This window comes from Passer domesticus, chromosome 1 (genome assembly GCF_036417665.1).
Source record: "Passer domesticus isolate bPasDom1 chromosome 1, bPasDom1.hap1, whole genome shotgun sequence".
Lineage (NCBI taxonomy): Eukaryota > Metazoa > Chordata > Aves > Passeriformes > Passeridae > Passer > Passer domesticus.
Genome location: NC_087474.1, coordinates 72038107 through 72054572, shown reverse-complemented (window position 1 = coordinate 72054572; position 16466 = coordinate 72038107). Strand labels below are relative to the sequence as shown.

At 41.0% G+C, this 16466-nt stretch overlaps 1 protein-coding gene and 1 long non-coding RNA gene across 7 annotated transcripts in view; both read right to left on the bottom strand.

Moving 5' to 3' along the window:
* JARID2 (jumonji and AT-rich interaction domain containing 2) overlaps nucleotides 1-16466 on the bottom strand; it is a 212241-nt gene that overhangs the window by 191608 nt on the left and 4167 nt on the right. The window lies entirely within an intron of this gene.
* On the bottom strand, nucleotides 935-16457 carry LOC135302823 (uncharacterized). Its single transcript, XR_010364402.1, has 2 exons — nucleotides 14555-16457; nucleotides 935-1476 (listed from the first exon to the last, which is right to left on the bottom strand). It is a non-coding gene; the product is annotated as an uncharacterized LOC135302823 (long non-coding RNA).

Here is a 16466-nt window from a genome sequence, read left to right as displayed (position 1 = left end):
ACTACTAAAGTGTTTTCTTTACCAACATGACCTGGCATGTTACCAGCAACCCAAAGGGCAACAGGAAACCACAAAGATGATTTGGCTCAAAATTTGCGTTTTCCTAAAGCCTGGTTCTACAACAATGCTTGTTTTTAAAAAACATGAAAAAAAGAAAAGCAGAATTATACTGTACATAATTTGGTTTAACTTTTAAAATGTTCCCGTGTAGCAGGTTTATCTCTAAGGTTGAACTCAAAGGTCAGATGGGACTCAGAGCTGAAGCAAGGATGTTGTGGTGGACAGGGATGCAGCAGCAGCAGCTGCTACTGGAACAAGAAATGCAGGCTAACAAGCCTGCCCTGGGAAAAGGGGAAAAAGTCACATTCCATTTCTGCTCCTTCCCCCTTTTGAATTTAATAATAATTTCCTTCTTTCTGCCACATGACCTATAAAACACCAGAGAATCAGAGGAAAATGGAAGACCTTAGGAGACAAATCTGCAGGACTCCCATCTCCTCGCAGAGTACTTGCAGCATGCAGGACAGAATCTGGCCTCTCACTAGGGTCACCCACAGCACAGAATTCACATCCCTGCGTGATTTCAGTCTGCTTGGTGCAGGAGCACGGGAGCAGCCACATGATGGCTACAAACCTCACCTCCTGGTGCTGCAACACCTTTTTCTGCCTGAGAGGACACCTTGTCTGGGGAATAAGAGTGGCTGCCATCCACCACACCATGCCCACACCAAAACCAGCAGCTCCCCGGCTCAGCCTTTTCTGTGCAGGCATCATTAAAGGCTGCTCATAAATGCACCATGCCCCCAAAATACAAGTGCCCCATGATATGTTCACTGTATTTCCGTCCACATTTCACAGACAAATTATGTGTTCACTCTGTCCACATTTTACAGCCAAATTACTGCACCGTGAGGCCAAGCAAGGCCTAAGGGCCTTTTGTAGGTAAAAATCGATAAAGCCAATTTAATAATTTTAAAAATCAGATTTTCTTTCACGACCGATATACAATCTCGATAGCCACAATCAGGAGCCCAGGATGGGCACTGGGTGAACAGGGATCCGACCTCTATCGCATCGGATCCCCTCTGTTCACGAAGGCTGTCCCTGTCCGGGTAGTTTATTCTGCCTGAGGCAGAGCCTCTTTTCTTCTTTTCATGGTTTCACATATTCATGTAGTTTCTTTTCTCTGTGTTGTGCTGGACAAAACCGTGTCCGGGAAGCGATGTATATGCCAATCATCGAGTTAGGAACCGGCACTGAGATGTGTGCTCCTGATGGCTCCGGCTCTCTCGATCGGAGATGCTTATCGAGTATTCATGGCTTGGGTGTTTCCTGGACCATCCTGGACCATCTCCGCACTGAGCCACGTCCATTCGTTTGCTAATTAGATCCTTCTCCCTGCTGCCAGCTGCGGTTTCGCAATTTTGTGTAGCGATCTCCTCGGCTTGTGTGTTTGAAAGCTTTTAAGAATATTTCCTACAAACATAACATATTCCCCGTATATTTTACATAAGCACGAATTATTCCAAATCATATATAACAGGTCTGCACATTAAAAAAAAAGGACAGACCTTTGCAAGGAAGTTTTGCTTTTGCCTAAAACCACCTCCTTAAAAAAAACATTCTCAGCGCATTTCCACCACTGCTGAGAAAGCACAGCGCTGAGGATACTTCAGCTGCAGCCAAAGCCCCTCTGTCTTTCTTCCCTTGATCTACGGGCCATAGGGACAGAGCCGGCACAGCTCCTCCAGGTCCTACCTAAGCACCTGCTGCCGCTGCACCCCAGCTCAGCACCCCCAGACCCTCCCACACCGCTGCCTGTCCTCCAGCCAGCAGCAAATAATGAAATAGAGACTCCAAGGGAAATAAATGGCAGCGCTTACGGGGACTGTAAATGAGGTGCAGGGAAGGGAGGGATGTAGGGCACCGCCTACCAGGTAGGGATTTCTTTCTGCTGCTGCTTTTCTAGGTACAAAGTGCTGACAGAGGGAAAGCTGCAAACAACCTCCTCCCTGGAAGAGCATGAGAAGGCTGATCACCTTTTGAGCCTGAGCTGAGAGATAAATAGAGGCCATGAGAGCAGCGTGGGGAGGAGGTGACTTTCTCTCACGTCTGCTGGGGTTACAGCAACTCATGTGCCTCAGTGAAGCAGCAAATCTGGAAAAGAAGCTGAACTCCCTGCCTTCCCACTTCATCTGGCAGGACTCAAGAGTATCCTTGTCACACATCACACCTGGAGAAGTGCTGCTTTAGCCACAGGCCAACAATTTAGCCAAGAAACATAGATACCACCAGTCGTGCACTGAACTAAACATCATTCGCTCCAACAGAGGAATCTGCCTGCATTATGGCAGAAGAGCTTAAGCAAGAACACAGCTTTGACTCGCCGTGTCAACCAGCCAGAATAAATCTCATAATCTAATTTGTATACGACTGTGCCTAAGGTATCCTGCACTCAGGTTATTCAGCCCATACTTGGCCAGCTTGTACCAGCAGCAAGCATGCTTGCAGCACCAATCTTCCCTACAAACCAAATCTGGCCGCTCGGTGACCATATCACACGCCCAAGCAGGGAAGCAAATGCTGCCTGAACATTTCAGCTGCACTCTGCATCGACACTGTTTAGCTCATTTCAAAATGCACAAGACAGAACTCCAACATACAGACAACAAATCCCCACCAGCCCATTCTTACATTCAATTTGCATAACAGATCACTCTACAGCATTAGCAAAATTCCACGCTGCAAGCACATTTAATAAAATCATAGCGACAACGGCTTAAACGGCGTGTTAGTTAAAATTCCTGCAATGCCTATTATCGGTGGAGTTACATGATATGGGAAGGGTGGCGTGCCCTAATGAAACCTCACGCACGCAGCCAACAAAGACTGAACGATCACATGAGAGCTCCCACAGAAAAACAATTTAAGACCCGAACCCCGGCACCCTTGCCTCCCAAAAGCCAGTCTGGCGTCATGTAAGTAAAAGCCCTACTTCATGTTACATTCCTGGAGCCACAAGCAAAGGAAAGGAGAATTGGTAGAGGAACTGTGTGCTCGGCCCCAGCGCAGAGGCATGCTTTGCATTCTTAAGCAGCCCTCTCTGAAACCAATCATCGTTACTTGCTAATTGGCTGGAAGGAACCTCGCTCAAGCCTTGACAGCCAAAAGAAGTACTCTGACTTCTGGTGACCATAGGAGACAGCACAACTCCTGTGGCTGACAGCTAAGGGGGGGCAAAAATCTGCATTAAAGCAGTGCAGTTTTTTAATTGTGACTCCTTACAATAATCAAAGTACTAGCAAAAAAGATGCACAAGACAGGAGAACGGAATTACTTGTGACCAAGGCAGGTACAGTGCAGTAATTCAGATACACATTCACACAAGTCAGGGCAAACGCTGTTAGAAGCAGGGACTAAATTGCCAAGGATCCTGAAACCATCTTACTCCTAAAATATTTTGCTCTAAGGTAAAACACGCACCATGTATTTTAAAGCATTAAGACACTAATTCTATAAACAATAATGCCTCCAGCATGCACACCGCGCGCGCTGGAATGGATTCCTCAACTTGGCCTCATCATTTATGCATCTGATGAAACAAACACTGACAGCTTTTTTGCATTTGTAAAGGCCCCACAGCAGCTGTGGTGATCCCACCATAGAGCAATGAATTAAGCCTGAAACCCAGCTGGGTCTGCACAGAAGCCTTTTTTGCACAATACAGCAAGACTATCATTGTTAACCTAGGCATTATTGTAAAATATTCTGCATTACATTAAGAACGGAGATAGAGATGCCCTGGAAAATTAGCTTTAATAGGCAATTTATAACATTTAAAAATATGGATACCACATTGATTGCTAATTGACAACAAATTTCATCGTTTCATTTACGCACAACCAGAGTGAATCAGGTAATTACAGAATACTACTTAAGCAGGAAACAAGGCAAAATTAAGAAATAATCCACATTAAAGTATAAAATACATGACAAACTTTTATAAAATAAATGTATAAACATATGTGTGAATTTAAAATAGCTATCAAAATGACAAGCCTTGAAATGAGAAGGAATTTGAGACAAAATCTTAGAGGAAATGGACATATGTGTGCTTTCATCTAACAAATCTTAAGAGTTTCTTTCAGGACTAAAGCAAGTAGCTTAATGCACTGCATAGTAATACTTACGTAGCATTTTTCCAATTTACAATGACATAAATATGTAATGAAAAAGAGTTAAGAATTACTCGGGGGAAAAAATTTTGAAGTAATTAATGGAAAAAATTTTCACAGACCGAATACATTTGTTCAAAATTGAAACTCTGTTCTTCCATTGCATTTAACACTGTATTTAAGAGGCCAGAAAAATCAAAATAAAAATTGCCTACTTCATAAAATAGACTATTCAAGTAATCTTACTTAGTTATTAAGAACATTTAAGACTGAACCAGAAAAACATCTATTTTTCAGGTATGCATAGAGACATTAAAAAAACAAAGCTAAGTTGTATGAAACACTTGGAAGAATTCAAGATGCTATCCTACTGACATGAAAAAATTTTACACCTATCCTCACAACTGCTCAGTGTGAGGAAATCTTGTCTCTGGGTCCCACAACAGGAACACACTTTCTGATTTCAAGTAGTACATAATCAGATATTACACATGGTCTGTCTTCCCCCCAACTTCTCCTTCATCTAGAGGATTACTCAGCTGAGTGCATAGTGCAGTGCAAACTTCATACAGGCTTACCAAGCAAAGGTACCCAAAGAGAAAAGAGCACTGATGAAGCAGGAGGAGGAATAAAAAGTCGCAGGGAACAATTTGGAAATAAGCAGACAACTTAGAGGTAAGAGTATAGTTAGTAAAAAGAGCAAGATGAAAAATATCTTCCATTTACCGTTTTTGAAACGCATGCATTTCTCCACAATGCAGAACTATCTAACCAGAGAAACTAAAGTCTTATTAAGAGAAACCAAAATTACAGGCAGCAGCAACAAAAAACCTAATTCCTTTTATTTGTGGCATTGCCTCTGTTCCCAGATCATTTTTATTTTTAGCAGGAGGAACTGAAGGAAAGGGAAGAGAGAGTAAAAAGTAAAAAAGGGGGTTAAAAAAAAAAAAAGAAGGGGGGAATATCAGGGACGAAATGCACTTCAGACTCTGTGCCACATTTGGCTAAAATGAAGCAAGATCCAATTGGCAGCTTTTGAACATATGACCCTCCAAAGGCAAGCTGTCAGCTCGATAACAGTCAAAGGAAATAAATGAACAACTCTGCAGTGTTCTGAAACTCTTGCGTAATGAAGTTAGTTTCATCCTGGAAAATGGCCAAAAAGCACAAATCAATGAGCAACCAACCTCCTATCATTTTTATCACAACAGTAATACTCATCCAAAGGTAGGCTGTTATTAAACCCTGGTAATATTTGCATTGGTCTTCCACACCAGAAAGTCAAAAACTGACAATAGCAAGGAGACTCGCTGTACTGAGAAAGCGTGGGCAGAACCACTTTTCAGAAGTGACAATAAAGCAGCTCTACAACCTAGTCCAGGAAGAGACAGACATATGAATCTTCTACAACAAGAGCTGTGAGATTACCAACCCTGCCAACACAATAACTGTGCGAGTTTACTTCAGTGTGCATTAAGACATGCCAGGAACTGGAAAAATGTATGAAATGAGGTTATATAGCATTGCACTTTGCTCCAGAGAACTTTCTCATGCTGTGGCAGGAACCAAATATGAAATGCATCAATGTAAGAAGAAGACAAAGTTTTGAGATAGGTCTATTTTCTAAGAATAGACATTTACAAGAACCTAAAGGCCACGTCATTGTGGAAATTCTCTTAGTTTCTCTCTAGGGACTTCCTGCATGGACAAACAATCAAACCAATTTACAAAAAGGGGCAGGGGGGAGACAGCCATGCAAGTTACAGATTTAAAACCATGTTTTTGACAGTTTTATATTCTCTTATCTATGATAGGATTAGGAACCCTGATAAGAAGTCCACTATAACCGAGATTTCCCTTACTAGACATTGTCCTACTTTGTAAGCTGAACAGTAGATCAGTCAGCCAGTATTAACATTGTTCTTACAGTCTTTGTCTCAAATAATGACAGCTATTCAATCCTCCTTCTTACGTACTTAAAAATTTATAAGATATTACTTCTTGTTTCAAAGGATTGCCTCAAGAGATCACCTATTATTTTGTTCTCCTTAACTAGACTAGTTTATGCACAGGCTTAACATTATTCACATATGTTGAAATTAAATTATGTATTAAATCCACCAGATCACCTGCAGATCTTTGCTTTTACTGAAGATGATCTAATCACTGAAAAAGTCAATGGATTGGAAATTTGGAAACTAGCTGAAACTCTCTTAATGGCATTCTTCCACAGAGGAGTGACCTTTTAAAAACTAAATGCTACAACTCTGTTGCTTCAGCTCTGTAACACATGGGTTCCTGACTAAAATACTGGGTCTTCTCTTGTGGGGAAAAAATACCTGGACATTTGGAGAGCATGAAATTAAGTAAGAAGCAGTACAGCACCATGAAGTCTTTTAAGAAGAAAGGATAATGTTTCAGCCAAGATGCAATTTACTGCTCCATGAGAACAGAAGAATAGTGATAAATCACCTGTACAGAGGACGGTTGGGAGGAATTTCAGAACACCTTCAAAAGCATGACTGAACAGACACCTTCAAAGTCCTATTCCAAAGGCAACAGCATAGTGTGCTCATATATATTCTTCCATTATAAAAGATGTAGAAGCACTTCCCTCTTCCACTATCATGTCCATCAGACAAGCTGTAGTTGATCTGAAGACATGACCACAACACAATGCTGAGAGAGAACACACAAGTAAAAACAGCAAAAATATCACCAAGACGGCTAAAGACAGGGACAGTGGCAGGACCTCAGGACCAGGAACTCAGGGCAAGCCATCCTCCGCATGAGCAGGACTCCAACCACAGATAAATATCTTGGCCATTTTTCTGACATTATATTAACCTTGGTTTCACAAACTGCTGGAGGCCAAGTCAGCTCTCCAGAGCTGAATATACTCCTGCTCCAAACAAAGCCTGAGAGGAAGCTGCTGCAGAGTGCAAGCAATAAACTGACAGAGAATTGAAGCACCTCTGAAATGGCCTCAAGTGAAGCAGACAGGTTCTGAGATTGCTGATAACAAGGCAGTCCTTCGGTCAGTCAGTACCATCTACTTGTGGTTCCACAAGGTGAACAGGGACACGAAAAGCAGAGAAAAAAAGTAAGAGACAAAGGCATATCCAGAAAAAAATGTTCCAAAAAGCAAAAAACATCTCTGACCACTTTGCTAAGTAATCCCTGTGGTCATCTTGATGCTGCTGCAGAGAGGAAAGCAGGACACATACAGACAGGCATGCGTGCAGGAATGCTGTTTCTGGTTCCATTTGGGCCAGGAGGCAGAGCCTAGCAGGAATGGCCTCAGTCATCAGGCATGAGGACTGCAGTGGTTAAAATGCCCTAGGAGATGGGCAGTCTGCAGGGGGAAAAAATGACAGGCTCACCACTGGCAGGATCTGAGCAAAGCTAGCATGAAGAAAAGGAAATAATAGTTTACCCCTTTACTTTCCTCCATCCAAATTAGAGAACCAGTAATTTCCAAAATGCCTACATGGAATTAATCTCACTGCATCCCTTAATCTCACTGCATCCCTGACTGCAAGAGTAACAACCATAAAATTACACCAAGAAAGGACAAGGAATCAACAAGTATATAAGAAAATATGCTGGGGGGGGTGGATGTTACGGGGACACACATAATTACTTACATGATAAACACATTTCCATCTTTAGCACAATAGATAACCAGCTTTCACGGAAGCCAGCTCGAGTAGTATGATAATGAAATACTAAGTGTGAGATCAAGAAATTATATTACCCAGAAGACTTTAGGAGATCATATTTTTCATAGTATATTTCTGGTAAAAATTATATTCCTGCTCTCCAAAGCAACAGGGTCCAGAAATCATTATACCTGGTCTGCATTATACAGGCTGCAAGAAATCTAACCATCGTTACTTAATTTGGAAGATCATACTCGAAGATTGCAGACCTCCTTTCTATAATGGAAGCTATGCAGTGGCTTTTATGATTGGTCAGTTGTGTCACAAAATGCTGCTCTTGACTGAAAGAGCATGAATATTAATGGCTTATAAATAAAAGCCTTTAATGTACATGAAATATGAAATTAGCTTTCCCTGAATGCTCACATCAGCAGGATTTGATTTCCCAAAAGTTCATAAAAGGACTGTAAAAAGGAATGAGCAGGGCTACGTTCTACTTTCCTCCACAGTATTTGTGCATTAACAGTTTGTTGAGCCTTGCAAAACAAACACACAGCCAGTATTTTCTATAAACAACACTCAAATTCTGCACACAGGCTTGAGAGACAAGTATTAACACCACAATCCCTCCCCTTCCAAAGTGTTTCCTATGGAGCTGGCTACCCAAATGAGCTGCATGAACCTTGTCTCATCTCCCTGTCTGGCCTTCAGGAAAAGAAAATAATACTGCAACAATAGTTCATTTTGCTTTCTTGCAAAGAGATGGCAGGAACTTTGTAAGAGCTGATTTTCTTAGACAAGGACAAACTGGATAGACAACCTCAGTCAGAAATGTGAGAGAAAAGCACAACACTGGAAGACAAGAAAATAGGGGAGAGTGAACTCTAAAAATGACAGCATTATGCACACATGCACACTATAATTAAGAGTCAGCAAAAAAAAATAATAGTTACTACCTTTACATAAAACATTAAGAAGCTGAAAAAGAAAAAAAGAACACAGAAATATTTCAGAAAAAAAAAAAAAAAAAAAACAAAAAACAGGCAGTATTACATTTAGTAAAACCATTAAAACCAGTAAATGGCTATCACCCTTTTAGAAAACTAACATTCCTGCCTGCAAATACTTGCACACACTCTTACACAGGAACAGCAAAATCTCAAGCCCTGAAAAGCACTTCGGCATGTGCTTAACTCCTAAGCTCCAAGTACTTCAATTGACGTCAGTAAGAGTATTCATACATTTGAGACTGGCACGTGCTTCAGTGCCTTGCTGCATCGAAACTGAGGATGCCAATTCCACGTCTTTTTAATCCACAGCAGAGCCAAAGAGGTCCTTGTGCCTTGCTGCTCCCTTAACTGTGCCACTAAAATGTCCTGCAGGCTTGTACTGAAACCAGACCACTTAAAGATGAAAAGCTGGAAGAAAAAAGAGCTTGGCCATAACTACTCATAATTTTGGTGACCCTATTTCACATGCAGCTCTTTGGCTGTATTGATATGGCCGAAGCTCCATACCATGAAGGAATGATTCACAGGGTCACCACTGCTGGCTTCAATGGTGAGAAAAAAGCATGTGATGCCACATCCTGCTGTTCCTATAATTAAAGGAAGCCTTGGTTTTTGTAGCCTTTTGATTTGACATGGTTTGGCCTTCTCACACTACTTGGGAACCCAGGGCAAAAATACATCAGCACTTCAGTTCATGTGCACTTTCAATAGACGTGAGTAGTTTTAACATGAGAAGCTATCTGAACTTATTATTGAGTGGTACAAAATAAAACAAATAAAGCCATGGGATATTTCTGGATTTCCTTATGTAAGCAGGTTCTTATCCTAAGATGTAGAAAATAGAACAGTACACTGGCTTCAATTCCACAGGGAAGCTCTTGCATATGGGATGGGTGTTTGTGGCTCTTGAATTAGAAAAGAGCAGCAGTTCTTGTACCACATTTAGCAGTGCAACTTAGCCTCCAGTAGCACAGCTATCTTAATTTTCTTTTCTTCCTCTTTTTATTTCTCTTGTTGAAGGACAAAATTGTTCAAATCCTACCGAAGCAAGCGTAACATGTAACTGTAGAACATTTTTAATTCTCTTTGAAGTGATTTTAGCACTTTGGAAATTCTTATGGCATTGCCATTACCAGGGGCACAAACACCTTTAGCTTAATTTTCACCTGTGAGGCCTAACTTCATTTCAACGTTGTTTAATATTCACCATGCTTCCAGCAGTAAGGAAGTACAGCAAAATCTAAATCCGAACAACTCTTAGAACAGACAAGGACAGCTAATTTTGCTTGCTATGAAATAAAACATGTATCTTGACTCCTATTTAGTCATAATTTCACAGCCCATTTAAACTCACTCTATTGCTAACAGATGCAATCCTACCCCTCCCTTGCCACTTCACTGGGTGTCCCTGTAACATTTTCCCAAGACCAAGTATTTTTCCATCTACATCACAAACTGCAATATTAAACGAATCCACATTAAACCACATTTTATCAGTTCAGTTTTTACTTAGTTACTATAACAGGCCCTAAGTCCAGCTTTTAAGTTACATGAAGTTGCTGGCCTTACAGAGTGATATTACTATATCTCCATTATGAGCTGAATAACTACAACAAAAAAATTAACATTGGCTTTCTGAGACCAGAGAACGTCCCTTTCAGTTGTGGCTACACAGCAGAAATTAGTTGGAGTAGTACTTCTTCAAATAACTCATTAAAAGCTCTACTCTACCCAAACATGATTGTAACAAGAAGGCAGTCTTTCTGCTGCTGGAGTCTTAATCTTACATTTGAAAAGCTTTTAGCAGCCTGCAAGGTGGCAACAGGCCATGAGAATTATCATCATTATCTCTACCCTTCAGAAGGGGGTAAAAAAGTGACTATCAATCAGAAAACCTTATCTCAGGTGTCCATCTAGGTCATCCATATGTGAAATAGACTGAAATTAAGGCTGGTCACCTGGAACGCCACCCAAAAAGGAACCTTGTACAACACCAGCTTAGTTATCAGTCAATTTAAAAAGCAGTAACAGAAAGCCTTCTTTTCACTTGGCTTTGAGTTTTATGAACTCAAAAGTCTGAATCAAGTTTTCTAGGGCTCAAATCAAAACAAAAGTAGGTTGGATTTTGGGGTTTTTTTTCAGCTCTAGTGGAGTTAAGAAGCTAATTCATCTGGCATATGTGCAGGGTTGCAAATTTGTGTTTTGGGGGTTTAAACATGCATGCTGCAGCTGAGAGATTTGGCTTACAACTCTGATGTACCAAAAAGAACTGTAGGACAAAGTGGCTGAAAGTAATACCAATACCCATAAAATAAAAAAGGCGAGAGAAGGAAACATATCCCTTCTCTAAGTCACCCTCAGTCTGTCTAGTGGGTACTTTATAAAAAGAAAAAAAGCTATAAACATGAGGTGGTAGCCTGCAGCATTTTAAAAATCTAAATGCAATGAACTTTGTGAACATAAAGACTCCCAGTTTTAGAACAGCACAGGAAACTATATGCTAAATATAACAATAAAAATATGATAAGCATCTTAAAGACTGAGAGACTGAACAGACTCCTGTCCAAGACTCATGGTTTCTGTCCACTCCAGTAGCAGCAACCTGAAAAAATATTTGTACATTGCCATTGACTTGATTCACAGGCTTTACATCACCGCATTCCTCAATGCAATTCTTAAATATGCAGGGCATTCAAAAATGTGGCTAGAAAATTGTTATTTAGCTGTTTAAATGAAGTTGTCAAGGTCCAGGGCAAATTGAATTCCTGCCACCTGGGAGCCTCAAAAGCTTACTCTCTTGGCTGGACTCCCCCAAATGCAGCATAACTAGCAAGATGCCTAGCACAAGACTAAGGTTTACCCAAGGCAGCAATAGATTTTTTTGTTATCTAGAAAAGAATGAAGTACAATCCTCAAAGAGAAAAGGAAGTCCTTCCCATAACATACAAATGTGGGAAAGGGCAGAGAAGACCATCCCATTCTTGTGGGCAGTGAAGAAAAAAAAATAACCTCATCAAAATGCCAGTACACAACATATCCAGAAATAACGTGCAGCATGTATCTCTACCCACTCACATAAAACTGCTTCAAAAATAGGCACAGAATAAGCATATAGTTGAAAGAGCTGATAATTTCTCCAAATTCACTCCCATCATTTTTAATTGAAAAGCATGCACTCCCTCAACACTCATCTGCAAGCAAAGCTAAAAATGAATTGCTTGCAATATATAGTTATCCCAACTTGGCTCAGACAACACAGTATCAAAGTGCAAAACTAAGATTAGCAGATTATGTCAGAATGAGCTCCCATGGTTTATTTTTGAACGCTGTAAATATCGTTAGCCAGTCATCATAGCATGTGCGTGCCAAAATACGCTAATCTCCTGCAACTATCACGTCATCCAAAAGATGTCAGACCAGAAAGGCAAGCTTAAAGAACTGAAAGCAAAGCACCAGGGACTCAAATACCACAAACCCTCCTGGAGCACAGCAGCAGGCCACAGTTTCTCAACTTCCTATTATTTGCATTTCTTCTCAGTCACAGATCCAAGGCTGCCTTTTTTGCAGAGCAAATCAAGAGAAGAACCTGGCAGAAAAGATGGCAAGAAGCCATGCAGAAAAGACGAAGCAGATTACAGAGGAGAAACATTTAGAAAGGATTAAATCATGCCCCTCAAGTGATGCAATTATGAACTCTTCTGGGGGCGTCATCACATTTCTGCTGAACTAATTTTAGCAGTGTCAAAATGTCCAATTCCGCCTGTAGCAATTCTACAGGCACTAAACCGAAACTGACCAGAAACTACTTCAGCTCCAAAGGCCTGACCTAGATGCAGAAAGTACACAGAGAACTTAGTTTAGCTTTCTCACTTTTCTTTCAGTGTATTTTTAATCACACAATCCCATTTATATGCTCAATAAAAGGAGGTTTTTGTCCCTCGATAAAAATGGGAGATATTGTTTGTGATGCATCAGTCCAGTATGAGACATTTGCAGCAGAAATGCTGAAGCAGCTTTACATCTTCCCTATGTGTAGCAGTGAAACGATGATTTCCACCTGTGCCTCTTTCCCTGCTTCCATGCTCAGCCAGGCTGGTCACTCTGAATGGCTTCCTGCAGAAGCATAAATTAAGCCAATAAACTTGGCATGGGAGCAGATGGGGTGCACTCCCAGCATCCGTCTGCTCACAGAGCAAGGAGCCGTGATCCCAGGCCTGGAGACGCAGTGTTTGGCATGGCTGCGGTCCCAACCACTGCTCAGCTTTGCCACTCACCATGGCCACCCTTGCAGAGCAACTTCAGCAGCAGCATTTTACAGCTTTAGATCCCTTTTCAGCATAGGGAAGAATCAGACAAAAAGACAGGACAAGCAGAGGGGAGGAGAGCTAGCATATTTTCAAACAAGACCTCACTGCTATAATTAAAGGGTTTATTCCTTTCCCGCAGCCCACACTGGAAATACCAGGCCTCTGTCAGATCACTGAAGGAACAACTTCAGAACAGGATGTCATTACACAAGGGAAAGTGTGAAACCCGAGCAAGTGAAACAGCAAATGGTTTTAAACCTTCTACCTACTGCTTCATTGAGGAAACGTTTTTGTGACTGACTGAAATAAACTCACCCCTCCAAATGAAAACCAAGAGCTCCCAAATAAAACCTGCCTGTTAAAAATCAAGAAGGTTTGCATCCAATATTCTCAGAAGTAATGAGCTAGCAAAACAACCAACCCATCAAAGATCTAAGAGAACACCAAACAGATTTTGGCAATCATATAATTTCCTGTATCTGAATTTCAGTGCCAAGTAATCCTCACATACTGGACCTGAATTTTACAAGCGATTTGCAGATTTTAAGTTTCCTGGTGGCTTCTTACCACTTAAAAATGCTTTAAATAAAAAATGGTGGTTAAGTACAAAAAGTCTATGTGTACCATGTCCCATAATTCAATTGGACATTAAACTCCAGGTACATTTTACCCTTTTCTCTAAAGTCCTAACAGCAGGTTAAAAACTGTCAAGCTGAAGTTTTGGCCTGTGGGGTAGGGACATTTAGGGCCATCAACACCAGGAAACACTTAAGGGAAGTTCAGGTTTGGCAACACTGAAATTTGCATTAATAGACTTGAATTTTAATGTCCCGTTAATCTTACACAGAGGCAGTCAAATCCATCAGCACTATTGTTTTCAGACTGTCTGCCCACTAAGGCAAACAATGCATCATTTACACTTGGTTTACATTTATAGTTGGGAAGCAAGCCATGCAAAGGACTAAGGGGGAGAACCAGAGTGTTTTAAATGCAAATTTGGATTTTGAAGAATCGAGTATTTCTCTGAAAATTCCACATCTGCTAGATCACACAAAAGCTGGGTGCTTGTAATAAAAAATAATAAACGTGTCTCTGCTTTTCCTTTTCCTACTTTAAAATTGCCTTTAAAGCCTCCCTTTCACTTGACTGCTGCAAACTGGAAACTTTAGAAATGAAAGCAGCTGGTCTTTCCCCTCCGTAAAGCTGATTGAATTCAGTCACTATACAATAAAAATGGGCAAAAGCAAACCCCAAATCAACCCCCAAAAACATGTCCCGTCTCTTCAAGAGCTTTCACTTACGTTCAAGCCAGGAAGTAACAGTAATGTGTATAAACAAAACATAAATTTTAATGTGGATTCTCTTTAGCTTCAGACTATGAGATTTAAAAATTGACCTACTTTATGTAATACTCCCACAGCTGAGTCATCACAGTATCAACTGGTCTCTATCAGCTGCGGGGTATGATCATCTCTTAAAAAAAAAAAAAGAAGCATCTGTACTGAAATGCCTTTTTTATTATGTTAAGAATATAACATTAATCTAACAGTCCAAACCATAACTGGGGAGGGGGAAAAAAATTGAAGAAAGTTGGAACTACATAGAGTAGTCTCTTATAATGCAGATGCCATGCTTTGTAGCAACAGCCTGTAAGCTACAGGATAGAATATTGGAGAAGGCAGCAGAAATACAGATTAGTTCCAACTCTGCCGCTGTTACAGCATGTAGCTTCAGGCAAGTAATTTAGACTCCTTTCTTTTTCATCAAACAATAAAATGGAGGGAATGCTACTGCCTTGCAGAATCAGCTGACGTTTATACCACACTTTAGCATATGCATAACATTAGCTATTACTACAGAAAAGGAAGGGGTAATATGTTTTTAATACTGGCTTCGTAGGCCTCACAAGAGAAGGTGAAAGTGCTTAATGAACATTAGAAACTCTTCACAGCAGCCTTGATTCACTCTTAATTCACTCTGGGCAGTATCTTACTGCTCCTGGCTTGCAGACCATCAGAGTGAGCAGGAGTCCATTAGTATCTCAGAGTAAAACATCTGTTGATAGCAAAATATTCATTTAAAGAAAAAAAGTATTTTAATTACTAGTTTCTACTAGTATATAGCCACTTACAACATAATGCTATTGTCTCAACAGACCAGAAGGAGGTTAAGAGAAACCCAAAAGTAGCTCTTGAGTACAGCTAGCATCTTTAAGTTTCTCATACAGGAAAAGAAAGACTTGAGCAGCTATGCTGCTGGGATTGTTACAGCAAGTGTGAAAGAGACCCAACAGAAAAAAAAACCAAAAAGTGATGTGAATGAAGATGCAACTTACACTGAATACTATCTCTGCTGCCAGCAGCCTGTTTACATTATTTCTTGTAGGAAGTGGTCAAACTTAGAGCCTGTCATCAGTTGTGGGGATGAGGGAGAGAAATGGCAACCGCTCACAGGAAAAGAAGCAGGGCAGGCAGCTCCAGCTGAAGCCCTGGAGTCAGGGTCCAGGGTCAGGCTCCTGCATAAATCCCCCGATGCAGAAGGGGGTGGTGCTGCAGAGTTATCATACCCCCCAAAACTCCCTGAGCCCACACCAAGCACACCCAAATAAAGAGTATTGTTTCAAAGGCTGCAGCAGGCACAGGAGCTCTCAGATGTCTGCAGCATGCTAATCCTGGCCAGGCCTTGCTGGCCCCCTGTCTGAGGGGCTTACCAGGCCATCCGTAGGTGAAGCGTGTCACCTCATGGCAGACTACAGCACTTTTACTTCTGCAAGGACAAGGAAACAAATCACATGAGGTGACAGTAGTGACATTACTCTTTTAATTATACTTCACCATCTGCTACCGTGGCAGAACCGTGCAGGTATTTTAAGGCGGTAATCCAGGTCTGATACTCTGAGACCCGAGCCAGCAAGAACAGAAGATTTGCTATTTGAGCATCACAAAAACGGTCAGAAAAAGGCACCTGTGAAATTACGTTCAAGACATCAAAGCTTTTGAATCAAGAACTATTAATTCCAAACGCATACTGAACACAGTCTGGCTTCTCGGTGGATGCTTTACAAAGCTGTCAGTTTTGTGAGGCTGGAGCCAAAAGGCAATACTTGATATGTAAAGATGTTTGAGAAGGAGGAGGGTAAAGTGAGAAGAAAGAGTTGTATGAGTCAGCCATGGATCTTGCAAAAATTAAGTGATAGCGTTTTTAAACCACAGGAAAAGAAGATGCATACACAGATTTCCTCATTCCTGGTTTACCAATCGCTAAAGATAACGCTCTGTAAGTTTAAGAGAACTTTCAATTGCGAGCACTTAC